The sequence below is a fragment of the Rhineura floridana genome, chromosome 6, assembly GCF_030035675.1.
Source record: "Rhineura floridana isolate rRhiFlo1 chromosome 6, rRhiFlo1.hap2, whole genome shotgun sequence".
Classification (NCBI taxonomy): Eukaryota; Metazoa; Chordata; class Lepidosauria; order Squamata; family Rhineuridae; genus Rhineura; species Rhineura floridana.
The window spans coordinates 123011546-123020156 of record NC_084485.1 but is presented as its reverse complement, the minus strand read 5'-3'; positions in this window follow the sequence as shown (position 1 = coordinate 123020156).

Below are 8611 nucleotides of genomic sequence, written 5' to 3'. Positions count from 1 at the left end.
ATCCCAGAAAAGCTTAATCACACTACTTATCACACAGGAGAAAAGGTATATTTCCAACCTGTATATTTCATAGGACGTTTTGATAACATGGTCATACGCAATGGCCTGACAGCCCAAAGGTTTAAAATATATGGGTTTTATGAAACAAAGCACTTAGTCATGAGTTCCGTCAGTGCAAGGATTTCTTCTTGCACAACAGAATGTTCTCCCATTCTCCCTCCATGTGCCCCCTACATCTGTTCTGGAAGTTCCCCCAACTTTCAGAGCAGATTTGGGGATGGCAAAGAGTGCACGTGGGGGGGGGAAGTCCCATTGTGCTAGTGCTAATCGTTGCTCTACCATAATTAATTTGTTGAATACTGCCATATATTATAAATATTCTAAGCTGCTTTACAACAATTAAAACGAGAACAGATTAAAAATACATCATACAAATTGAAACCAGCAGTTCAGTTTTATGACAATAAAGCCAGAGCCAACTGAGACAACAAAGTTTTTACTTGTCTGCAGAAAGCTGCTAGAATTTCCCTAGGAAGGAAGTTCCAATGGTACTAGGGCTCCTATCGAAAAGGTCTTGCTCCTGCTAGAGACTATTAATAACCTTCTCCATAAGATGGAATCTGGAACAGGGAGGGCCTCATCAGCAGATATGAAGAGTCATGGGAGGCTTGCTTCCTGGAGGCCCCAGTGGCTGTCCTGTCATTGGTTGTCACAGCTATCCTGCCAAGTTTCGTAGCCAATGACAGTCCAGCTGCACCAGCCAACTGTTTTATCTGGCAGCTGGTATTGCAAGGTAAGTGCCGTCCCAGCTAATGTCACTAGTTGGTGCTAGTGATAACAGAACTATATAAGATGGCCCAAACCAAGTAAAGTGTCCTTTGTTACTCAGCAATCTCGGTGTGTGTTTCTGCTCCTTGATACACAGCACCTACAACAGAACATTACAGCCACTACCTGGGACTCCTTCGCTACTGGCGACGGGCAAGGCTGATACATTTTGGCTCATCAACTCTCTAGTTTGATCACATATTTCTGCTGGAGCTCTGCTTACGGTTTTGTTTTTCTCCTTTTTTGACCACTCGTTAGACGAGTGGAGTCAAAACAAAACCCTCCTGGAAAGTAATGGGGTGGGGGGGAGAGAGAAAAATTTCTCTGATTTTGGGAGGAGGGGATTGCTGCTCACCTTATGAAACTTTATGAGGTGGTAGAGCTCTTTTTTCTTACGTTTAAAATTGTTTGTTCTAAATCACTGCACTGTTCAAAGCAGACAAGGCTCTCTTTGCAGCTTCTCCCTGGCTGAACTTCCTGAAATGGAATCACATCATGTTGGGTCAGTCCCAAATGAGGATAGAAAGTTCTGTCAATGTTGTTTCTCTCAGTTTCTCGTTTTTCAATCTTAAATTCAGTTCTTCACATTTCTGCAGCAATTTGCATTTTAAAAAAATCCTCATGAAAATTCTCCAGCATTTTAGTGCAAATATCTCCTGATAAACACATTTTTGCGAACATTTTCTTGTCATACAGTGCAAATTTTTGTATGTTATTTTCACTCGTATATTCATTTTTATGCACACTTCCCCCTAATGTATGCATTTTTGTAAATATTGTTCGGTTGGCAAACTGCATCGCAAAATTTGAACAAGTGCACATTTTGAAGTATGGCTGTGTCCTGGTTCTCATATTGTTTCAGAAAGTGCAAATTTGATAGATTGGCTTTGACAGATTCCCTACTCCCAAAACATTCCAGGAAGCAACATGAGGCTGTCTCCACAGCTTCCCACTAGATGAATGTCCTCTTGAGACCCAGTAAGGCAAGCAACAACACCCTCCTTAAAATTGTTGAAAAAAATTCCACTGCCCAAGAAAGCAGCAGAAAATCAGCACCCTTTTTCCAGTTGGATAAAGGGGTGTGGCTTTAACTATGCATACTCAGGGTAACCCTAAGTATTTCTTTCCTAAAGGGGGGCAAAATTCCCAAACAAAAATCATGACAATGAGGACTACTCATGCATGCTGCCCTTGTGCTGTTGGGGAAGCCCAGCAGCCATGGAGATAGACAGCTGGCACAAAGTCAAAATATGAACTAAAAAGTGCTAATGTAACATCATAGAGCTCTGTTGATCCCATATTAACAGTGAGGACAGTGAAGAGGGGAAAGAGAAAGAGTAACAGAACAGAAAAGTCTACGGTTGTCATTTCTAGTGGCGAGCCTGAAAGAGAAGTAAAAAAGGGAGGACACTGTACAACGGGGGGGACCTTTTTGGCTCCGGGAACCAAACCTTTATCTGCCCCACCCCACGGACCAACTCCGAGAGGTGGGTGGGGCAATCCACCCCTCAATGCCATGAGATCACTTTGACGTCCTATGATTGCCAGCTGGGTTCCCCTGCCCACCTGTCAAAATCCCTGGTACTTGCAAAGCTTCCCTGTGCCCCTCCTTTCAGGCTCCGCAATCAGAGCTTGAGAAAAGGAGGCATGGGGATGGATTTGGAAAGCCCATCCTGACCCACCCATTTCAATCTCTGAAAAGGATCGGCATGGGGCGAGCTTTCAAAAAACTGGGTGCACTTGTTTTTGCTGCACACACAGCGAGAACAAGCAGACCCAGGTTTTTTCCTTCATTGTTTCATGACAGAAGATCCTCCGTGGCGCAGAGTGGTAAGCGGCGGTAATGCAGCCGAAAGCTCTGCTCACGGCCGGAGTTTGATTCCAACGGGAGGAGGAAGTCAAATCTCTGGTAAAAGGGGTCAAGGTCCACTCAGCCTTCCATCCATCCGTGGTCGATAAAATGAGTACCCGGCATATGCTGGGGGGGGTAAAGAGAGGCCGGGGAAGGAACTGGCAATCCCACCCCATATATACGGTCTGCCTAGTAAATGTCGCAAGACGTCACCCTAAGAGCTGGAAATGACTCGTACTATAAGTGCGGGGACACCTTTACCTTTACATGACAGAGCAGCCCCTTTCAGCTCTGTCAGGGACTGCCCTGTCATGCAGGCACAGCAATAAAGAAACAGGTGCCTGTTTCTCAGCACTCTTTGAAGAGTCCCTCCCCTGAAAAATTGCTCCAGCTTCATCATCATGAAAGGAAATATTTCATAAACCAAACTTGTTCCATTTTTTTGCAATTTTCCAGGGGAAAATAAGACTTCAGGGGGAAACTGTCTTTTACCAAATTGTTCTGCTTTTTCCTAGCCCTTCACATCTCTAGCACCACATCATTATAATTAGGTACAATCCAATAATGTACCTAATTTCAAATTGCAGAGAGCTGGGATTTCTTCCAGAAGCTGATCAACATCAAAATCTTTGCTCTGCATTCCATAGACACAGCAAACCAACATCAGAAAGCTCACTCTGCACAAGTATATATAAAATTCACTTCCAGAGGGAAAAAAACTGTATTCATCGTGAATTTAATGGAACACATTTGTAATGCTACAGGTTTCTGCTGCTGATGCTCATGAATCTTTTGTGAGCCTAGAGATATCCTGTGCACGATTAGGAAAAGTTGCAAATGTGTGGCTCAAAGGCGGTGTGTGCAAACCTTCTTGCAGAGCTTTGAAATTCATTATTAACTCTCATCTATGGCCTTGCAGTGGTCATTTTTCCTTAAGCTGTTCAAGTCAATAAAAACCCTACCCATTGCATGATGCTGGACCTGCACAGAATCCTTACGCTTATCTAGGGGGAGATAGGGGAGAAATTTGATTCAGTTCACATTGAAAGGTGAACCTACCGAGTTTGCACTTTCCAAAACAATATGTGAACCAAGCCATCCTTCAAAATTTGCACTTCTCCAGATTTTGACTTCCCTTATTCCCTTGGAACTTAAAAAACAACAACAACAACCCTGAACCTGAAACGTTTGGCCAAGACATCACATATGGACATATCACATATATGGTATTGTGTAGCATATCTCAGAGTTCTTCAGCCTTGGGGCTACAGATGTTCCCATCATCTCCAGCCATCTTAACTAATAGTCAGGAATTATGGAAGTTATAGTCCAACAACATCTGGAGATCCAAGGCTGAAGAAGGGTGGCATATCTAATTTGACCATAAACACATTGCATCAGCATTCAATAACACTAACTCATGTATTTGTGGAAAGGTGTGGTCAATAATGTATGTATGAATGCAGTTCATTTAAGAACTTTGCTATTAGACCATTTTAAAAAGAATAAATCACATGTTACAATGGACATGCCTAAAGAGAGAAGCAGGATCACACTCATTGCTCTCATTCCTATCCCCTGTGCATGGCTTGTGAAAGAGTCTACAAACTGTATGCACAAAGACCCTACATGCAGTCAGGAAACCTGGAAAAGGCAGGGTTCCTGACTGTGTATATAGAGCCTATATGCATGCAATTAGTATGCTTAAAGGGTCTTAAATAAGCTATGCTGAACATGCTTAGAAGAAGAAAATACAACAGATATTGTGATTGCACTCAGCCACTCCCCCCATGTGAATGTACTATAATGTGCCAAGAGAACTCTAGACCAGGAACAAACAATGTGGTGCCCTCCAGAAGTTGTGGTCTACCACTCCTGCACCCAATCAGCATGGCTAATAGTCAGGAATGCTGGGAAACACCTGCAGAGCACCACACTGGCTACTCCTCCTGTAGATGAACGAGTACGAACGTTGATTGTTGTTACGAGACATGCTGTGCAAATAAAATAAAACTAAGATCACAATCCAGCCAAAGTTATGTACTTATACGTACACCTGAGTAGAAAGGCATAGATTTAAGCATATGCTCAACCAGTGGAGGCTGGTATATTAGGGCAAGTGGAGCACTGCCCCATCAACCTCAGTCTTCCCTTTGCCAGCCCCCACCCACCTGCCTTCTGATTTACAAGCAGTCTACGATGTGGCATTGCCTGTCCTGTTGCACCTCTTTAGTCTCAATGTTGCCTTTGTAGAACTCAGCAGGGAGGAAGATGTGGACAAAACCAGAATGAGTTGGCTCTGCTTTTCATTGGCTCTGGCTCCACCAGCCATTTCTTCTGCCTCTGCCTACTCTTGGCCTCCCTGCTTTCTGCCCTGCCACTCCCAATAGACACCAATCTCCATTGTCCTTCAGCAGCCTATAAAAATTAGCAGGACCAAAAAAAGGTGCTTAATTTTGGCCAGATTGGTCCGAAACGATTATATGCTGAGGGATACATTCTGTTGTGACTGGAAGAGTGTTGAACTGCTTCCCTTCCTATATACTAAAGTGAGAATCGTATGCTATCCCACCACCATCAAAGCTGCCACATCTGATCGTTTTTCTCAGCAGCCTCTCAGATACGGCTAGCTCCCAATTCTATCCGCCTGCTGTATTTTCTTGATGTCTGCGGGAGGGAGACTGCAAATTTGTCCACAAGGGGGCTCTTCATAGGAAAAGCAGGATGGTTTTTGTGATCACCACCTGCTTACATTTATTTGTAAGCATTCAAAAAGGGGAATCATGTGATAAAAATAAGCAGCCATTAACAGCACACGAAGCTCTCGGTTAAATACGGATTTATTATTTGATTTGGCTCTGTAAGGGCGCTTCCTAGAGTCTTTCTAATTTCTAAATATATTCTTGCTATAGCTGTGGATAATTATGGTCTGTATTATGACCAATCTTAACATACTATTACAAAGACTGCTGAAAAATTCAGAGGCTGTAGTGCAAAGGAGCAGAACTGAAAATGGCTCTTTAACAAAGAGCCAATAAACAATATGAAAGAGTTGCTGATAAATCCTGAGCCAGATTGTGCACAGGATCCTGATAACTGGCTTGTTTTGGTCACTGTAATGCTCAGAAGTAAAGAAGTTTGCCATTTCCTCATGATTGTAACAATTTAGTTTAGTTTAGTTTATCTATCACTCCACACATCCAGAGGTATCCCAAAGTGATATAATTTACAATGATGAATTACAAAATATACTTCAAAAAAACCAATAAAACATTGCAAATATCAAATATTAAACGTGTTCATCCAAAGAAAAAGTCATCTACACCAGCATAAAACATATCTACCCCCTCCACCCAGGATGAACACCACAAAAAGCCTGGCTAACAGTAGTGTCTAAATGAAAACACCTTTGCCTAGCACCAGAAAGCTGGCAAAGCTGGCACCAGGTGAGCTTCCCTGGGGAGACCATTTCACAATCAGGGGCTATCACAAAAAAGGCCTGTTCTCTCATTGCCACCCTCCAAACATCTCTTAGAGGGGTACACAGAGAAGGGTCCAGGTAAGTTCATATGAGGAAAAGCAACCCATGGGGATCTGAAGTCCAAAGTCGATATAGGTTCTTCATAACCATGACATGAATGCAAGTCAATGCGTGTTTACTCAGGTAACTCTGCCACGTGTCCGCATCTGGTGGGATTGGATGATCTAATCAACAGAACTATTTGCTGTCTGCAGAAACTTATCAGAAGGAGAGACAGGCAGAACAGTCAATCATGCAGAGACAGAGTGGGCAATCTTCTCTGTAGGAGTGAATACTCTGCTTTTTATTTTATTCTATTTTTTCAGTTCTCTCATGGCACATTGCTGTGCCTCAGTCAGTGCTAGCCTTCTAGAACCAGCGTGACATGAGCCCATCTCTCTCTTTTTTGTGCCAGTGGTGCCTTCCCAGTTTTGGGGTTGTTTTTCTAATAGTACTAAATCACAGTGTTGTAGTAAGGATTGCTGTCATTATGTTTATTAAGTTGTTTGAGCATTTACTATCTAAATATTGTTGCTGCATTGTAATTCAGTCGTATTTGGAGACTGATGGAGGGGGTTCCTTATTGTTATGGTCAATAACCAGCATAGGAGACTGATGGTTAATGATAGTAATAAATGTGAAATGGAAATGGACTGCCTTCAAGTCGATTCCGACTTATGGCGACCCTATGAATAGGGTTTTCATGGTAAGTGGTGTTCAGAGGGGGTTTACCATTGCCTCCCTCTGAGGCCAAGAGGCAGTGACTGGCCCAAGGTCACCCAGTGAGCTTCATGGCTGTGTGGGGATTCGAACCCTGGTCTCCCAGGTCGTAGTCCAACACCTTAACCACTACACATTATATATTGTATAGTATATTATAGTATTTAAGATTATTTTATTGTGTGTGATATGTTAGCATTATCATGGAACATAGGAACTATGGGTTGTATCCAATATTAGTCCTACCCAGAGGAGACCCATTGAAATTAATGAATCTGACTAACTTAGGTCCATTAATTTCAGTGGGTCTACTCTGAGTAGACTGAGTTGGATACAACCCATAAAACATTTCCTTATACTGAGTCAGATCATTGGTCCATTTAGCTCAGTATTGTCTACACCAGTATTAACAATCTCATACCCTACAATCAGCAGAAGAGGCCTTCTTGATGGGGCCACCACTGGGGGGCTGCCCAGCTGGTGTTGACCCATGACAGGGCCTTTACAATGGCAGTTCCCCACTTGTGGAATGCCCTTCTTGGTAAAGTGCATCTGTCTCCATTATTGACCTTGAGGAGGAATTTGACAATATTCTTGTTGACCCAAGCATTTGATGGCTGAAGGAGATTGTTCCTGGCAATCCAAAAATCACTGCATGAAGGAATGTTTTTAACGGCAACTGTTTTTAGAATGCTCTTTCAGTGTTTTGTTAATATGTTTGCTGCCCTGGGCTCCTTCGGAGCAAGGATGGGATATAAATCCAACATCCAATTCTTATTCTTACTCTTCATCATCATCTGGCTGGCAGCAGCTCTCCTGGGCTTCAGGCAAGCTTCTCTCCCAGCCCTGCCTGGAGATCCCGGGGACTGAACTTGGGACCTTCTGCTTGAAAAGCAGTTGCTCCACCACTGAGCTCCGGCCCTTCTTGTTCATGTATTTTGCATATTGGATAAATGTAATAAGAAACACAAATATAAAAATCTCTGCAACAAATATCCAAACATGGCAGGATATGAATGCTGTTGTAAACAAATAAAATAAATCTCTTCCAAAACTCCCTGCTCATGCAATACATTGCTTGCCTTTTCAGTACCAGCTTTGCCTCCACTCTGCTATTTCTGATAGTAATAGTAAAACTTCCATTGCCGTGCTCTCAAAATTGAATGAAGAGCTCTAGAATCGCTAATAACTTCAGACCAAGAGCAGTGAGTATGGAAGCCACCATGCTAGTGCTTCCTTTCTTTAACCACCAGGTGGCAACCTTTTGCAAACGATGGCCATGAAAGAACTGCAAGAGGAGACAGCATGTTAAAGGGGATGGGGGTTGCTGGCTAGTTAGCCATTGTTGGTGTGTGGTCAGCTTGATACTGTAAAGCAGGTGCCTCAGTTTTAAGAAGAAACTCTAGCTAGCAGCAAAAATACCTCTTTCCTGTTTGCAACCATCTCCCTTCTCCTCCCATCATGCACACGCACATGCACGCACACACACACACACACGCACGCACAGAGCAAGTGGAAAATCAATATAGAACAGTACAAAATTAACATTTGAGTTTAGCATGACAGAAAATCCTGCAGGCTGATTATATAAACAAAACCCCTCCATTCTCAGGCTTAGGATAAGAGCATGAAAGGCTCAGCAGGGAGAATCATCATAGATTCCCCCCCTCTCGCCCCCAACCCCAATCTCC